The sequence below is a fragment of the Schistocerca piceifrons genome, chromosome 9, assembly GCF_021461385.2.
Source record: "Schistocerca piceifrons isolate TAMUIC-IGC-003096 chromosome 9, iqSchPice1.1, whole genome shotgun sequence".
Classification (NCBI taxonomy): Eukaryota; Metazoa; Arthropoda; class Insecta; order Orthoptera; family Acrididae; genus Schistocerca; species Schistocerca piceifrons.
Window position 1 is genome coordinate 154,457,777 of NC_060146.1, and position 19,035 is coordinate 154,476,811.

Sequence of the window (19,035 nt, forward strand, 5' to 3'; positions counted from 1 at the left end):
GGATCATTTCACTACAAACGAACCTCAGAAGAACAAAAAGCGGCCACTCGAAAAGGAAAGTTCGAACTCAGAACAAGATAGTGGGAAACAATTACACACACCAAGAAAGCAAAATTCCGGCAAAGCAATGAACCTATTGACCGAATTTAACACGGAAGCGGAAAATGAAGTGCCAGCTGTGGGACATCAGACACATCACCCATGTATAACAGAACACCAGAGCCTAACCCCACAAGGAAGTAAACAATATTTGATAGACGAACGAACGCAACAGACTACTGTGCACCAACGGTTGACTGAGACTTCGACAGTTGTAAATGAAAATGAAAACATCAAGCAAGGAAGCAAAACGAAACACACTTTGAAATATACTGTCCCTGCCACTGACCAACTAGCTGAGCGCACTGCTAACGACACAGAGAAAATCATGGGGGATCATAAGCCGCTCAAACACAAAAGGGGAGCAAAATAGAGATGAAGGTCAAACCAAACCTAACAGTGGTACGTCATAAAATGAAGGAGGAGCAGGAAGAACAACACAAAAACACAGAAAGGTTGATAGCGAACAAACAGAAGCTACGCTAACAAATAAATAACACACATGAAGTGGTTAGAAAATATTAACTATTAGCTGTGTGGAAAGTAGAAGGGTGTTTACGTTTGTAACGTGAAATATTTGCGGGATTAGAAACGAAAAAAATATGAACATTTTGGGAAAATTTCTTTGATAAAATCATACTGATATTGCCTTCTTGCAAGAAGTCGTCTGCACAGAGGCAAATTTCTTTCATACATATACAATGGTTAGCCAGAAGATTATGACCACCGCCCGACTATCGGTATAAATCCGTCCAGGTGATAGCAGCGTAACCTGGGGATGAATGACTGCTCGTCAGACACATGCACGGTGCATGAACACTACTGGCCATTACAACTGCTACACCACGAAGATGACGTGCTACAGGCGCGAAATTTGACCGACGGGAAGAAGATGCTGTGATATGCAAATGATTAGCTTTTCAGACCATTCACACAAGGTTGGCGCAGGTGGCGACACCTACAACATGCTGACATGAGGAAAGTTTCCAACAGATTTCTCATACACAAACAGCAGTTGACCGGCGCTACCTGGTGAAACGTTGTTGTGATGCCTCGTGTAAGGAGGACAAATGCGTACCATCACGCTTCCGACATTGATAAAGATCGGATTGTAGCCTATCGCGATTGGGGTTTATCGTATCGTGACATTGCTGCTCGCGTCGGTCGAGATACAATGACTGTTAGCAGAATATGGAATCGGTGGATTCAGGATGGATCCCAACGGCCTCGTAACACTAGCAGTCGAGATGACAGGCATCTTATCCGCTTGACTGTAACGGACCGTGCAGCCACGTCTCGATCCCTGAGTCAACAGATGGGGACGTTTGCAAGACAGCAACCATCTGCACGAACAGTTCGACGACGTTTATAGTAGCATGGACTATCAGCTCGGAGACCATGGCTGCGGTTACCCTTGACGCTGCATCACAGACAGGAGCGCCTGCGATGGTGTACTCGACGACGAACCTGAGTGCGCGAATGGCAAAACGTCATTTTTTCGGATGAATCCAGGTTCTGTTTACAGCATCATGATGATCGCATCCGTGTTTGGCGACATCGCGGGGAACGCACATTGGAAGCGTGTATTCGTCATCACCATACTGGCGTATCACGCGGCGTGATGGTATGGGGTGCCATTGGTTACACGTCTCGGTCACCTCTTGTTCGCATTGATGGCACTGTCAACAGTGGACGTTACATTTCAGATGTGTTACGATCCATTCGATCCCTGCGAAACCCTACATTTCAGCAGGATAATGCACGACCCCCGTTGCAGGTCCTGTACGGGCCTTTCTGGATGCAGAAAATGTTCGACTGTTGCCATGGCCAGCGCATTCTCCAGATCTCTCACCAATTGAAAACGTCTGGTGAATGGTGGCCGAGCAGCTGGCTCGTCACAATACGCCTGTCACTACTCTTGACGAACTGTGGTATCGTGTTGAAAGTGCATGGGCGTCTCTACCTGTACACGCCATCCAAGCTCTGTTTGACTCAATGCCCAAGCATATCATGGCCGCTATTACGGCCAGAGGTGGTTGTTCTGGATACTGATTTCTCAGGATCTATGCACCCAAATTGCGTGAAAATGTAATCACATGTCTGTTCTAGTATAATATATTTGTACAATGAATACCCGTTTATAGTCTGCATTTCTTCTTGGTGTAGCAATTTTAGTGGCCAGTAGTGTAGTATCAGTGTTTGTGCTGTCCATGTGTAGAATGGGAAGGCGTGCGATCTATCTGAGTTTGACCGAGGGCAGATTGTGATGACCCGGAGGGTCGGCACGAGCACTTCGGAAACTGCACGGCTTGGGTATTCGAGGAGCGCTGTGGTGAGTGTGGTGGAACCAGAAACCACGTTCAGACGTAGTGGGGTCGGGCGCCCACCCCTCATTACAGATGGCGGACGTCGTAGGCCGGGCAGACTGGTCAAACAACACAGGTACGGACTGTGGTGGGACGAACGTCAGACTTTAATGCTGGGCCGAGTGCAAGTGTGTGTGAACACACAGTGCACCGAACACTCCTAACGATGGGCCTCCGCAGCCGTCTCTTCTTTGGAAGAGACTGTGGTCCAGAATCTTCTCCCGCAGGCACCTAGACCAGCTACTGCCTATGCCCTACGGAAGATCGACAAGATCGAGACTCCATTCCGCATCATCGTATCCACCACTGGTTCTCCAACATACAAGCTGGCGAAGTACTTGGGCAGTCTGCTAGTTGCACATGTGGAACACTGCGAGCATCACATGAAAACTCCAGCAGATCTTATCAACCGAATTAACCGCCATCGACTTAGTCAGGAAGACATTATGTGTTAGTTTTGATGTGGTGGCGCTGTTTACGAATGTGCCTATCAAAGACCGTTTGGATCTATAGTCCTAGTTCTTTCTCAGTGAAGTGGTCGAGCTATTGAGGCGCCCTCTGACCTCTTCTTATTTTCTGTGTAACTGCCAGTATTGCGATGAGACGGACGGCGTTGCAATAGGTAGCCCGTTAGCTCCAGCTGATGCAAACCCATTCGTGGAGAATTTTGAGGATATTTCCTTAGACACGGCACCATTAAAGCCTTCATCTACATCATACTTCGCTAGCCACTAAAGGTGTGTGGCGGAGGGTACTAACACTACCACTAACTGACCCTCCAACCCTGTTCGACTCGCGAATAGCGCATGATCGTCGGTAAAGCTCTGCATTGGCTCTAATTTCTCGAATTTTCTCCTCATGATCATCACGTGAGACGTGGGGGTAGGGGAGGGGGGGGCGAGAAGTAATATTCTGTCCCACTCTTCCCGGAAATCGCTTTCTCGAAATTTTGATAGTAAATCTCCCCGTGATGCACAACGCCTCTCTTGTAACGTCTGCCAATGGAGTTGTTGAGCATCTCCGTAACTCTTTGTCGAGAGCCCAGTTGTTTCTTTCGGTACGTTGACGACACGTCCGTCATTTGGCCCCACGGACCACGGACGTGAGATACTTGACGAGTTCTTAGAACACCTCAACGGCATTAACAGTAGCATCCAGTTTACCACGGAGGCAGAAAAAGACGAGGCATTGCCCTTTCTCGACGTTCTCTTCCGGCGCAAATGAAATAAATGCCTTCGCCTCAGCGTCTGTAGAAAGCCCACCCACAGCGATCTGTACTTGCACGCCATCAGCCATCTTCAGCCGGCACAGAAGCGCACTGTGTTACAATATGTCCACCATTTCGTTTCCAAACTCCTTCAAAGGAACACTGGTGCATCGTGCAAGGATGATATCAGACGCTGATAACCTTTCCCAAGACGGAAGCCACCTATTCAAGGTCTTCACCAACAACGGCTATAACGTCCTTCAAATAAATGAAGTAACTTGCAACAAGACCACCGACGAAGGACAGGAAAGGAAACTTGTGTTCCAGAATGAGATTTTCACTCTGCAGCGGAGTGTGCGGTGATATGAAACTTCCTGGCAGATTAAAACTGTGTGCCGGACCGAGAATCAAACTCGGGACGTTTGCCTTTCGCGTGTAAGTGCTCTACCATCTGAGCTACCCAACCACGACTCACGCTCCCTCGCCACAGCTTTACTTCCATCAGGACCTCCCGAGTTCGAGTCTCGGTCTGGCACACAGTTTTAATCTGCCAAGAAGTTTCGAAACTTGTGTTTTTTACCGTTCTGTGTCTCCGTGGCTGGCAAGATGATCCGCCTGCTGAAATCACAGATCAAATCGATCTTCAGGCCTCCGCCAAAAATCCTTCAATTACTGAGACCAGTTAAAGTCGCAGCAGGTTTGTGAACACCTGGGGTCAACGTGACATTTTGCGAGTGTGGCCAGTGTTACGTCAGACAAACTGTGGAACAAGGCAGGGAGTGGCATGAGAGGTTTTATCGCCTACGCTACCCCGAGAAATGAAATTGCTTTTAACAAATGGGAATTTTATTCCTAAAAGCCTTTTTTTAGGAAACAGATTTAAAATTTTAAGCAGAAAGCACCCTCTAAATTTCAAGTTACAATTTATTCAGAGGCAGAAAGAAACAAATGTTTGAGTGTATGAGGTTTCGGGCTGAGAACCTTGCCGCTCCCCTTTGACACGGCCGTAGTCACGACCGCCTACAACAACCTCTGAAAGACTACACAGGTGCAAATCTGCACCACACCAGATTACCTTAAAGTAAAAGTTTTAACAATTCACACAAGCACACAAACTATGCACCCCATAGGAGGGATGGAAAAGGTACAAAACACTAAAATTTAAAGATTAACTTGCCACCGAAGGAGCAACTTGATTTTAACTTCTAAGAAAAGTCTTATGGTGGAAGGGTGGTAACTTTATATACTAAAATGACCATTTAAATAAAAGCCCATGAAATGCAATCTTACATAAAAATATACAAGGTTGGCCAAACATGCTCTACAGTACACATATACCTCCTCTCAAGATGATAGGCAAGATAAAAACATATTTCAGGAATTAGGCCGTTACACTTCAAGCAATAAATTCGTTAACACACCGAATCCGACAAACACGACAGAGGCAGCTATTAACGTACGGCAGATTGATAGGGAGATTACCTAACAACCCGAACCGCAGGTTGCTCTAACCCGCCCCTACTCCACAAGGGAAAAACGGTCCACCCAACTCATAAATAACCACCATCCTGCGGGTGGGCAAACGGAGAAGAATGGTGGGACGACCCCAAAACAAAGCGGCTGGTGACCTCACCAAGAAAACAAGTAGAATTTAACCAGTAAATGAAACAACATATCACCAATCACTTAACTTCTAATAAACTGGGATTTATGGCGAAGACCTGGCGCAGCACCCCCAAAACGCTCTCCCGAACAGTACGCTGCCAACGGACGCATGAAGGCGCGCCGATCTCCCGCCTCACGGCGTCGCAGCTCGCGCCGGCCAGACCGATGTCGTGGGTTGACTCCTGTTGCTCTCGCGTCGACTGCGAAGCCTCTACCCCTCGCTATACGGCGCGGCCCACTGGACTCACGTGGCGACCTCACATGCGCCGACGCTCAAGACGGACAAGTCATCTTGTGTCTCAGTGCGCGACCGACCAACCGATCGATCCAACCGCCAATGACCGTCGCCTGAGCAACTCGAGCAGACTGGCGGCCTAACGCGCAGACTCAGATGCAGGAACTAAGCCCCCACCGGGCGACAACTCGTTGAGCTCTCTCTCTGAGCCACATATTCGGACGTGAGACAGACTAGCAGGCTGGGGACGAGAGACTGACCCCAGACTGACTCCAGACTCACCCAGACTGACCAACTGGCGAGCTCATAGCGCCCCTTAAATGCACGTAAACAGGCAATCTTTCCCCTTTCCCATCAGAGGGGGACAAAACAGTAATTTTTACCATAATGTAGTTGTGGCTTCTAAGTCAGTGGAAGCCGCAAAAAAAAAGCAGCGTAGAGTTTTCTTGTTTGGGAAAGTAAATAAAACTATGAATATCTTCATAGTCAGCTCCAAGTATTCACCGCCAGACACAAAGATGTTGAGCATCTTTGGTCGGAATGTAAAGGTATTGTCCATCATGTGCTAGAGAAGTATGTGCCTAGCAAAAGCATAGGGGAGGGAAAGGATCCACCTTGGTACAACAAACATATTAGGAAGCTGCTGAGAAAGCAGAGAATTTTGCACAGTCGTTTCAAACGTAGTCACTGCCCCGCTGACAAACAGAAATTATGCGAAATGAAAGCAACTGTCAAAAGGTCAATGAGAGATTCTTTTAACGAATTTGAAAGCAATATTTTATCTGCAGATTCTAAAAATAACCCCAAAAAATTTTGGTCGTACGTAAAATCTATGAACGCTACAAATAATTCAATACCTTCTCTTGCTGACAGTGTGGGTAATGTAACTGATGATGATAAACAGAAGGCCGAAATTCTGAACCTAGCTTTCAAAAACTCGTTTACGGTAGAGGACTGCAGCACCATTCCCCCTTTCAATTATGGAACAAACGCAAGGTTGGCTGACATAGTGTTTAGTGTATCTGGGATTGTAAAACAGTTAAGATCCTACACGGTATCTCCGTAAGATTTTATGTTGACTATACTACAAATATAGCACCATTCTTATCCATCATCTATCGGAGGTCATTGGAAAAGCAGATAGTTCCACGAGACTGGAAGAAGGCCCAGGTCATAGCAAGGGTAGAAAATCGAATGCACGTAATTATCGGCCAATTTTACTGACATCGATTTGTTGTAGAATCATGGAACATATTTTGTGTTCAGACATAACGACCTTTCTAGAGCCGGCCGCGGTGGTCTAGCGGTTCTGGCGCTGCAGTCCGGAACCGCGGGACTGCTACGGTCGCAGGTTCGAATCCTGCCTCGGGCATGGGTGTGTGTGATGTCCTTAGGTTAGTTAGGTTTAAGTAGTTCTAAGTTCTAGGGGACTTATGACCTAAGATGTTGAGTCCCATAGTGCTCAGAGCCATTTGAACCAGCCACCTTTCTAGACCCTGAGAAGCTCATCTGCAGAAACCAGTACGGTTTTAGGAAACAGCGGTAATGCGAGACACAGCTGGCCCTCTTTGTGCATGATATACAACAGGCTCTAGATACCGGCTCCCAGATTGACGTCAAATTCCTCGCCTTTCGAAACGCGTTCGACTCAGTTCCGCACTGTCACTTGCTCTAAAAAGCGCGCGCTTACGGCCTATCCGATGACATATGCGGTTCGATAAATAGTTTTCTAACAGACAGGGAACAGTATGTCGTCCTGAACGGCGTGACTTCAACAGAAACAACCGTACCTTCAGGTGTGCTCCAGGGCAGCGTAATAGGTCCGCTGCTTCTTACGATTTACATAAACGATCTGATTGATGGTATTGACAGCGGCATTAGACTGTTAGCCTATGACGCTGCAGTCTACAGGAAAGTAGTATCATACGAAAGTTGTGAACAAATCAATGAGGATTTGCAGAAAATAAATGCGTGATGTAATGACTGGAAGTTATCTCTTAATATTAGCAAGTGTAACCTACTGCGTATAATAAGGCGAAAATCCCCGTTAATGTACGAGCACAAAATAAATGCCCAGTCTTTGGAAGCGGTAACATCCGTCAAGTATCTGGGTATGCCTATTCGAAATGATCTCAAATGGAATGATCAGGTTACACAAGTACCGGGCAAGGCGAACTCTAGATTGCGGTTTATTGATAGAATCCTGAAGCGATGCAGTCCTTCAAGAAGGAAAATAGCTTACAATACGTTACTTCGTCCAGCCTTAGAGTATTATTCGTCTGTATGGTACCCTTACCAGTTGGGTCTGATTCAAGGGGTTTAGAAGGTCCAAAGAAGAGCGGCAAGATGTGTGACTGGTACATTTAGCCACCGCGAGAGCCTTACAAATCTCATAGAAAGTTTGAAGTGGGACACACTTGCAGATAGACGATACGCTAAACAATCTTCACCGAGGATGTAGAGCATATATTATTACCACCAACTTTCAAATCGCGTAATGATCATCATTCAAAGATAAGGGAAATAAGAGCTCGTACTGAGGCGTTCAGACAGTCGTTTTTGCTCACGCGATCCGCGAGTGGAACAGACGGGGGGAAATATGACTTTAGCGCGAATTATGCCCTCCGCCAGACAACACTAGTTAGCTAGCGGAATATACTACAATGAAGAGCCGTCCATGGAGATTTGTTCTAACTCAGCACATGCTCAATATGTCCACCATTTCGTTTCCTAACTTCCTTCAAAGGAACACTGAAGTTAGTGATTTCCCTACGGCACATGTCTTCCGTAATTTCACTGCAAGCTTGAAGAATAAGTCTTCTGAGCTCCATTAAATTACGTGGACGTTTCGGGAAAATTTTTTCCTTTAGGTAACCCCAAAGAAAAAAATCACATGGTATGAGGTCTGGACTATTGGGGGGCCACTTTTGTCCATCATTGAAGCGACCTGGAAACCGGAGTGAAATGATCCGCATGTCTAAATGCTCGTGTAAAAACTCCAACACAGTGTTTGCAGTATGTGGCCTTACTCCATCTTGCATGAACCACTGCGTTTTGAAGGGCAAGGCAGTAGCAAGACGTTGTGGAATGAAGCTATTGCGAAGCATGCTCAAATAACGCTCGCTGTTCACAGTTTCTTCAAAGAAAAAGGGTCCAATAAGTCCGTAACTAGAAATTGCTGCCCACGCTGTAATCCTAGGAGCATAATGTTGTCGTTTATGAAGCACTTGTGGGTTTTCAGTGGCCCAAAAGCGTACATTTTGTTTGTTAACCACACCGTCTAAATGAAAATGCGTCTCGTCTGAAAACCAAACGTTGTTGAGAGTTTCTTCCCTATCCTCTGCCCACTGAGCAAACAGTAGTCTCTGCTGCTTGTGTTCTTCAGTGAGCTTCTGTGCTCAGGTCACCTTGTATGGGTACATATGGAGGTCACTTTTAAGAATGCGTTGAACGTAGCGTCTGGATATTCCCAGTTGCACTGATGCCTTTCTGCACGATTTCCCGGGACAGCAACTCGTACCGCTTCAATATTCTCCGGCGAACAAACAGGCTTAGGCCGAGGTCGCTTTGCTTCCAATACTGTTGCTTCCTGTACAAATTTATCGTACAACCTGTGGACGGTCTTCTTCCAAGGGACCCATCGTGTGTTAAAATGTTGTCGGAAACGCCTCTGAGTCACAACAAGGCTTTCCGTTTCATGAAAAAGTAACACAACTGCCGATCGTTGCTGTGTCGTCAGTCTTCCATTGTCAGTCATTGGTGCTTTCTGGTCTCCTGGCGGCAGTATCGAATTATACGTCATTTCGTAACTCATTTGTTTTTCCAAGCTCTGCTGGTACTGCTGTAGAGATCCCAGCGGGAGATCTAATGTGCGTCGTAAGTTGTGAAAGAAACAATTAGTAACACATTTCGTGCTCCACCCTGTAATATTGAGGAACTCAATTCTTTCGCAATCCGGACCATTTCTTGGGTATTTTTTCGTCCTCTAAATCCATATAAGTCGGGTAGCATTTATCTGTTCTATTGCGCATTCTCGCTGTGACCGTCAGTCAGGCCGCTCAGCATGCTGGTCTGCCCTGCGCTAGCCTCTCCTTGCTGTGTTAACACCGTACTCTGCACTTTGAACCTACTTACAGTACTGAAATCCTTGCGTCCGTCAATAAATTTAAGCCTCCACGCTTCTGCCTACTCCCAGATTAACCATTCCTAGACGCCTCAGGACGCACATCCTTTCTTTTCTGCAAATTATTTGTGCCATAAAGCCTTTTCCTCCCGTTTAAATTCAGTATCTCTTCATTCATTGCGTACTCTACCTATCTAATTGCCAATACTCTTCTGCTTCACCAGAATTCCATGGCTCGCAGTCTCGTCCCGTCTCGAGCTTTATGGCCTTCCTTTAATGTTCCAGTGAGTTTCTTTAACAAAAGATTTCCTAGCACTTAAATTTATTTTCGATGTTAAAATACACTCTAAGACAAAAAAAGAAAAGAAAGACACACCACGAAAGAATTACGCAAACTTGACACAAACTGATGTTCATAGAGGTGTCGAAATAAAATTGTAAACTTTGGCAGGCTGTGGATGAAATATGACTTTGCAGCGCAGTTTCAGTACTTACTTAGCAAGGATAGAAACAGGGGATAAGTCGATATCTTGATACCACGGCATAAAGTCATTGCGAATTTCATTCTGTCTAAGTCAATATGACAGTAACTGTGTCTCACACACAGAGCGGTGAACACTATATGCAGAAGAAACTTTCTGACAGATTGAAACTGTGTGCCGGACCGAGACTCGAACTCGGGACCTTTGCCATTCGCGGGCAAGTGCTCTACCAACTGAGCTACCCAAGCACGACTCACGCCCCGTCCTCACAGCTTTACTTCTGCCAGTACCTCGTCTCCTACCTTCCAAACTTTACAGAAGCTCTCCTGCGAACCTTGCAGAACTAGCACTCCTGGAAGAAAAGATATTGCGGAGAATTGGCTTAGCCACAGCTTGGGGGATGTTTCCAGCTGTGACGATGGGGCGTGAGTTGTGCTTGGGTAGCTCAGTTGACCGAGCACTTGCCCGCGAAAGGCAAAGGTACCGAGTTCGACTCTCGGTCCGGCACACAGTTTTAATCAGCCAGAAAGTTTCATATCAGCGCACACTCCGCTCCAGAGTGAATGCAGATGTCTGCGTTTTAATGAGGACGCGTAGTTGGGCCCGAAGAAGCCAGCTGGAGTAATCGGCGATTCGCTCGACATTTCGATGGGGGAGCTGTCACCATTCGACGATTCGGCAGGAATAGGTAAACCGCGGCCGAACACAGCGTCGAAAAGTAAGCGGTCGACCCCGAGACACGACAGAACTTGCGGACTGAGCAAACGCCGGAGAGGCGCTCGGTGGTCTGGGTTCGTGATTACAGTCGATTCGATGTGGAGTTGGTGCTTCGCCAAGCACCATTAACAGGCGGCTCACAGAAAGGGGGATCAGCTGACGGCGTCTCTTGCACTGACTCTGTACACTGACAAGCCTGTTGAAACGTCCCCTTAGAAAAATTAATGAATTACTGTGCTGATAAACCTCTTACATTATTTGCTTTTCAAACAGCTGAGCAAAACTGAACGTACTCAGACATTACTCTCTTTACTTATTCTGATCAACACTAAACTGACACACAATATTTTTAGCGCAACGCAATCTGACTTTCAAAAATCCCTACAAAATAATGGCCCTGACTAACAATAACCTATACCTTTCATGAATCTCTTACCTCACAAAAATCTTCGTTACTCAAACTACTGCAATACAGCGAGCGCCAATACTGCCAGATGAATAAAAGATTCTAACTGCTGATTGAAAGATTTTGATAAAGAACAAACAATGTATTTACCTTATTAGTGTTCAAAAGTCATTATATATATATATCAGTTCATGACATCCAGTCTTACAAATTTACTGTCCCTGATGGACACACCTCCACATCATCCGCCCTCAAAACTCCGCCATCTCTCTCCCAACATCCACCACTGCTGGCGGCTCACCTCCAACTGCGCAACGCTACGCGCTGTTAACAGCCAACTGCCCAACACTACAATAGCAAATTTCAACAATGCCACACAGCCACAGGCTGCACACAGCACAGCCAGTGATTTTCATACAGGGCGCTACGTGGCGTTACCAATATAAAAACCTAAACAGCCTACTTACACTGTTTGCAGTGCTGTCGCACACTTTCGGACTGCAATCTAATTGACTCGAATAGCTTTGCCTTTAATGATGAGTCCTGCTTCGAGTCCTGATAACCAGTGAAAACATGTCTGAAAACTCCCTGGACAGTGGTGGGATGCCAAATTGTTGCCCGCCATATGAGCCGACAGCCAAGAGTGGTGGTCTGCAGCGTCATTTTATTTCATTGCAGAATATCTTCAGCAGTCATTCGCGGCATCCTTACAGCACAGCGGTACGTCGACGATTTTTTATGCTATGTTTTGAAGCTCCTGATAGCAAGAAATGGAAATGAGCATATGGCATCGTTGGCCGGGAGGCCCCGTTCGGGGAAGTTCTGCCGCCAAGTGCAAGTCTTATTTCGGTCGACACCACATTGGGCGACTTGCGCGCCGGCGATGAGGATGAAATGATGATGACAACACAACACACAGTGCCTGAGCTAAGTAAATTTCCAGCCCGGCCGGGAATCGAACCCGGGCCCGCTTGCATGGGAGGCTGGCACGTTACCACCCAGCTAAGCAAGCGGACTCTTGATCCCAAGCTATCCTGTGATTACATTTCAGCAAAATAATGCCTACCCGCACACGCCGAGAGTTTCTATTGCTTCTCTTCGTGGTTGCCAAGTTCTGCCTTAGGCAGGAAGGTCGCCAGATCCCTCCACAATTGAGAATGTTTGGAGTATATCGTCAGGGCCTTCCAACAAGCTCGAGATTTTGACGATGTAACGCGCCAATTGGACAGAATTTGGCACGGTATCCCTCAAGAGGACAGCCAATAACTCATTGGCCAAGCCGAATAAACTGTTTGTATAAGGGTCAGAGGTGGATCAACGCAATTTTGACGTGCTCAAGCTGTAGAGCTCTTTTTCTCGGGTAAATTATCCATTTTTTTTATAATCAGTTGTTTGTCTGTACATGTACGTCACATTTACCGATTTCCGTCCCATACTGATAATTTCTTCGCTGTGAGTCTTTTTTGTTTAGAGTCTATTATTACCGTTATCACGTAATTAAATGGCATGGATTACTTATTTTAAAGGCATTGTAAACCAACTGCAAGTAAAATAAGTCGTCTCTATATACTGATGACGTAATAATGGCAACAGAAATGGATATCAGGTGATTGTAGTTGGATAGTAAACATAACCTGATGAAGAAAACATGACATCACTTAGTGCGAAAAAACTGCTATGGAGATTTAGTTGTCACTTGACTGTCACTAATGTGCCACGGATGCTTTTGTAATAGACACATCATGTCACAGCTGTAACAGATGCTTATGTGCGAGCCTGAGAAATCATGTTGCAGAGCTAAAGTAGTCGACTGCCCACATAACTCTCTCTCAAAGTGATTTCATGCTTGCCGGCCGGAGTGGCCGAGCGGTTAAAGGCGCTACAGTCTGGAACCGCACGACTGCTACGGTCGCAGATTCGAATCCTGCCTCGGGCATGGCTGTGTGTGATGTCCTTAGGTTAGTTAGGTTTAAGTAGTTCTAAGTTCTAGGGGACTTATGACCACAGCAGTTGAGTCCCATAGTGCTCAGAGCCATTTGAACCATTTTTTTATTTCATGCGAGCATCAACTTAAAAGAAGCCAGATGCTGAAAATATATGCATTATTATGTGAAATTAAATCATTAACGGCATAGGCATGTAACAAGGCAGTAAATCGAAGAAAAGGTACTAAAGTCACACGATAGAATAAAAACATTTCTTATTGGGTCATATTGACTCCAACATTACATTCGTAACAATTACAAAATTATTTAAACAACAGATACTACTTAGGGTCATAAGAGGCTGCGGTGATTATAAAGGAACTCAGTGAGTTTCAAAAGAACGTATTCCATTTTATAAACAAATAATTAAAAAACAGTAGTGCTTTCGGCTATACACTGAAGCGCCAAAGAAACTGGTATGGTCATGCGTATTCAAATGCAGAGACATGTAAACAGTCAGAATACGGCGCTATGGTCGGTAATGCCTATATAAGACAACAAGTTGTAAGTAGGCTGTTTAGGTTTTCTTATTGGTAACGCCACGTAGCGCTCTGTATGAAAATCACTGGGTGTGCTGTGTGCAGTCTGTGGCTAGTTTGCATTGTTGTCTGCCATTGTAGTGTTGGGCAGCTGGATGTGAACAGCGCGTAGCCGCCAGCAATGGTGGATGTGGGGAGAGAGATGGCGGAGTTTTGAAATTTGTAATACTGGATATCATGAAATGCTATATACATTATGATTTTTCAACACTATTAAGGTAAATACATTTTTTGTTCTCTACTAAAATCTTTCATTTGGTAACTATCCCTATCAGTAGTTAGTGCCTTCCGTAGTTTGAAACTTTTATTTAACTGGCAGTAGTGGCGCTCGCTGTATTGCAGTAGTTCGAGTAACGAAGATTTTTGTGAGGTAAGTGATTTGTGAAAGGTATAGGTTAATGTTAGTCAGGGCCATTCTTTTGTAGGGATTTTTGAAAGTCAGATTGCGTTGCGCTAAAAATATTGTGTGTCACTTTAGTGAATGTTTGAGTACGTTCAGTTTTGCTCAGCTGTTTGAAAAGCAAAGTAAATAATGTAAGAGGTTTATCAGCACAGTAATCCAGAAATTGTTCTAAGGGGACGTTTCATAAAGTGTCTGGCACACTTGTTAGATCGGTTACTGCTGCTACAATGGCAGGTTATCAACATTTAAGTGAGTTTGAACGTGGTGTTATAGTCGGCACACGAGCGATGGGACACGGAATCTTCGAGGTAGCGATGAAGTGAGGATTTTCCCCTACGATCATTTCACGAGTGTACCGTGAACGTCAGGAATCCGGTAAAACATCAGATCACCGACATCGAAGCGGCCGGAAAAAGATCCAGCAAAACGGGACCAGGGACGATTGAGGAGAATCTTTCAGCATGAGAGAAGTGCAACCTTTCTGTAAATTGCTGCGGATTTCAATGGTGGGACGCCGAAAAATGCCAGCCTGCGTACCATTCAACGAAACATAATCGATAGGGGCTTTCGGAGCCGAATGCCCACTCGTGTACCCTTGATGACTGCACGAAACAAGCTTTACGCCTCACCTGGGCACGTCAACATCCACATTGGACTGTCGATGACTGGCAACATGTTGGTTGGTCTGACGAGTCTCCTTTCAAATTGTATCGAGTGGATGGACGTATACGTGTATGGAGACAACCTCATGAATCCATGGACCCTGCATGTCAGCAGGGTACTGCCCAAGCTGATGGAAACTCCGTAATGGAGTGGGGAGTTGGAGTAATATGGGACCCCTGATATGTCTAGATACGACTCTGACAGGTGACACGTACATAGGCATCCTGTCTGATCACCTGCATCCATTCATGTCCATTGTGCATTGTGATGGACTTGGGAAATTCAGCTGAACAATGCGTCGCCGCACACGTCCAGAATTGCTATAGAGTGGCTCGAGGAACACTCTTCTGAATTTAAACACCTACATAGGTCACCAAACACTTCAGACATGAACATTATTGAGCATATCTGGGATGCCTTGCAACGTGCTGTTCAGAAGAGATCTCCACCCTCTCGTACTCTTACCGGTTTATGGACAGCCCTGCAGGATTCAAGGTGACATTTCGTCCAGCACTACTTCAGACATTAGTCAAGTCCACACCACGTCGTGTTGCGGCACTTCTGAGTACTCGCCGGGGCTCTACACGATATTAGGCAGGTGTACCAGTTTCTTTGGCTCTTCAGTGTATAACACAGAATAGACAGACGGGATGAAACCGACTCTGGTGTTGGGTCGCACCAAAAAGTTGAGAAGCCTCTATCGCCTATTTTGTGGAAATGAACGGAGAAGCTTTCGTTTTGGAAATGCAGCCTTATCTTCGACGTCAGATAGAGAACGTCGCACACCCAGTCGATGGTATTATGCGAGTAATAGAGTGCATATTATTACATAGGCGGTCAGTCTGCCATGGTGTTTCTTCGCAGCTGTTCTTTTCATGGGTTATATTACCTCCCTTTAAGAATAGTGGTGTGACTGGATGCCTTGAAATTGGAGATAAGAAATTGCCGGTTTCGCATTGACTCCATTGAGAGGAGATATTCCTAAACGTTTTGTTGAAGATATTAGTGTTATGAAATAGGGAAAACTTTCAACAGAGTTCCCTTCTAAACCACTGAAGTTCAACCGCAGTCGGCATTGTGCGAGTAACGCGAAGGTAGTGTTGGGGAGAAGATAGCCTATAGTACACTTCACAATGCAGGTATGATCAAGTCAAAGTGACTTGACAAAATGGCTACTTCCCTTTCGATAAACTTCAACATATTCTGGAGGAGGGATTAAGATATTTCTGTTTCGAGCTCGGAATAAATTAACGAAGCACTTAACACAGGACCTGCCATCTCTTTCATATTTCAATCGTATCTGGAAACTACCTTTCCACTGCTGTTCTGAATGTGTCACTAACGTTTGACGTATAAATTGTGGGAGCAGAAGTATATTATGCAAACCCAAAGCTACTGCTGAGTCTCTAGTTCCTATTGATTATCTAAATAAGCATTTCTCCTTGCCGACGTCTTTACCTGACCAAAGCACAAAGGCGCTAACTATCGATTCCCAGACAGATTTAACGATTGGTTCCAAAGGAAACACTTTTTCCTTTAGCCTATAGCCTTTAATACTGTCAGAGAATCAATTGCACGAATTGGTTACGTAGCAGCAGTAGAGTGCAGATTACGAAATTGCCTACCCACCACTGCCCGAAATAACTGTATGACTCCCAGCGTCTTCCCAGCAGCCAGAAAGCACCTACTTCTAAAAGGTATCTTCCAAAGATCCCTCCGACTAAAGGTCCATTTACATTCCCCGTGTCAGCTGCTAACACTCTCTTTGCAGTCTCCTCCTCTGTCATCATATCTTGGAATCCGATGATATTAAACGTTTGCTCAAAAGTGTTACACTAATTAGTACTGCAGTCATAATATAGGCTAATTTCATCACAATTTTATTCTTTAGTATCGTTATGGTCTAGTATTATTATTTCTGTTGACAGACAAAATACAGGGAGTGAAGGTCACCTGGAAACTGTACACAAACCAGACAACGGTTATAAGAATCGAAAGTCATTAAAGGAAAGCTGTAGTCGAGAAGGCAGTGATACAGAATTGCAGCATATCCCTGATATTATTCACGTTATACATTGAGCAAGCAAAAGAAAATCGAGGAAAAATTGGGAAAGGAATAAAGTACAGGGAAAAGAAGTAAAAAACTTACGGTCTGGTGATGACATTATAAATCTCTCTGGCGGTGGAGATCAGTTGAATAGGATAGCATCTTGAAAATATGCTATAAGATAAGCGTTGACAAAGTTAAAACAAGAGTAACGCATTGTAGTCCTATTACATAATTACATACGGCGATACTCAGTGAACTGGATCAGGAAACGACATACTAAACGTGGTAGATGGGTTTTGCTATTTGGGCAGCAATACAAATGATGATGACCAAAGTAGAGAGAATCGTAATGAAGGCTAACAATAGTAAAGAAGAATCTGAAAATTTGTTACATCAAATATAAATATAACTTCCAGGAAACGTTTTCTGAGAATATTTGTCTAGAGTGAAACATTGTACAGAAGTGAAACATGTATGGTAAACAATTCAGACGAAAACAGTTCTTAAGGCTGGTGTTACAGAAGATTGCAGAAGATTAGATTGGTAGATCGAATACATGATGAGGGATACTGAACCGAATTGGGAGAAACAGAAATTGATGACACAACTTGACTAAGAGTGGAGATCGGTTGACTGAACATACGCTGTGACGTCATGAAATCGTCACCTCAGAATCAGAGGGAGAGCGTTGGGGCGGGGAGGGGTGGAGAAGGGGAGGGCGGAAGTAATTGTAGAGGAAGGCCTTGGTTTCAGTAAGGTGAGCAGGTTGAAGAGGATGTAGATTGCATAAATTAAGCAGTGATGGAGAGGCTTGCACAGGGTAGACAATCCGCATCAAATCTGTCTTCATACAGAATACAACAGCTACAGTGATTATTATCCTGTAACTAATATCTCTGAAGTATATAAATGAAATGCGAGTCGTAAATATTGAAAATGTATTGTACACTACTGACCATTAAAATTTCTACACCAAGCAGAAATGCAAATGATAAACGGCTATTCATTGGACAAATATATTATACTAGAACTGACATGTGATTACATTTTCACGCAATTTGGGTGAGAAATCAGTACCCAGAACAAGCAACTCTGGCCGTAATAACGGCCATGATACTCCTGGCCATTGAGTCAAACAGAGCTTGGATGGCGTGTAAAGGGTACAGCTGCCCATGCAGCCTCAACGCGATACCACAGTTCATCAAGAGTAATGAATGGCGTATTGTGACGAGCGAGCTGCTCGGCCACCATTGACCAGACGTTTTCAATTGGAGAATCTGGAGAATGAGCTGGCCAGGGCCGCAGTCGAACATTTTCTGTATCCAGGAAAGCCCGTACAGGACCTGCAACATGCGGTCGTGCTTTATCCCGCTGAAATGTAGGGTTTCACAGGGACTGAATGAAGGGTGGAGCCACGGGTCGTAACACATCTGAAATGTAACGTCCACTGTTCAAAGTTCCGTCAATGCGAACAAGAGGTGACCGAGACGTGTAACCAATGGCACACCATACCATCACGCCGAGTAATACGCCAGAGTGGCGATGACGAGTACACGCTTCCAATGTGCGTTCACCGCGATGTCGCCAGACACGCATACAATCATCGTGATGCTGTAAACAAAACCTGGATTCATCCTAAAAAATGACGTTTTGCCATTCGTGCACCCAGGTTCGTCGTTGAGTGCACCATCACAGGCGCTCCTGTCTGTGATGCAGCGTCAAGGGTAACCGCAGCCACGGTCTCCGAGCTGATAGTCCATGCTGCTGCAACTGTTCGTGCAGAGGGTTGTTGTCTTGCAAACGTCCCCATCTGTTGACTCAGGTATCGAGACGTGGCTGCACGATCCGTTACAGCCATGCGGATAAGATGCCTGTCATCTCGACTACTAGTGATTCGAGGTCGTTGGGATCCAGCACGGCGTTCCGTATTACCCTCCTGAACCCACCGATTCCATATTCTGCTAACAGTCATTGGATCTCGACCAACGCGAACAGCAATGTCGCGATACGATAAACCCCAATCGCGATAGGCTACAATCCGACCTTTTTCAAAGTCGGAAACGTGATGGTACGCATTTCTCCTCCTTACACGAGG

At 45.3% G+C, this 19,035-nt stretch overlaps 1 protein-coding gene across 1 annotated transcript in view; it reads left to right on the forward strand.

The window, feature by feature from the left end:
* Nucleotides 1-19,035, forward strand: part of LOC124717351 (UDP-glucosyltransferase 2-like) — a 76,792-nt gene that overhangs the window by 38,756 nt on the left and 19,001 nt on the right. The window lies entirely within an intron of this gene.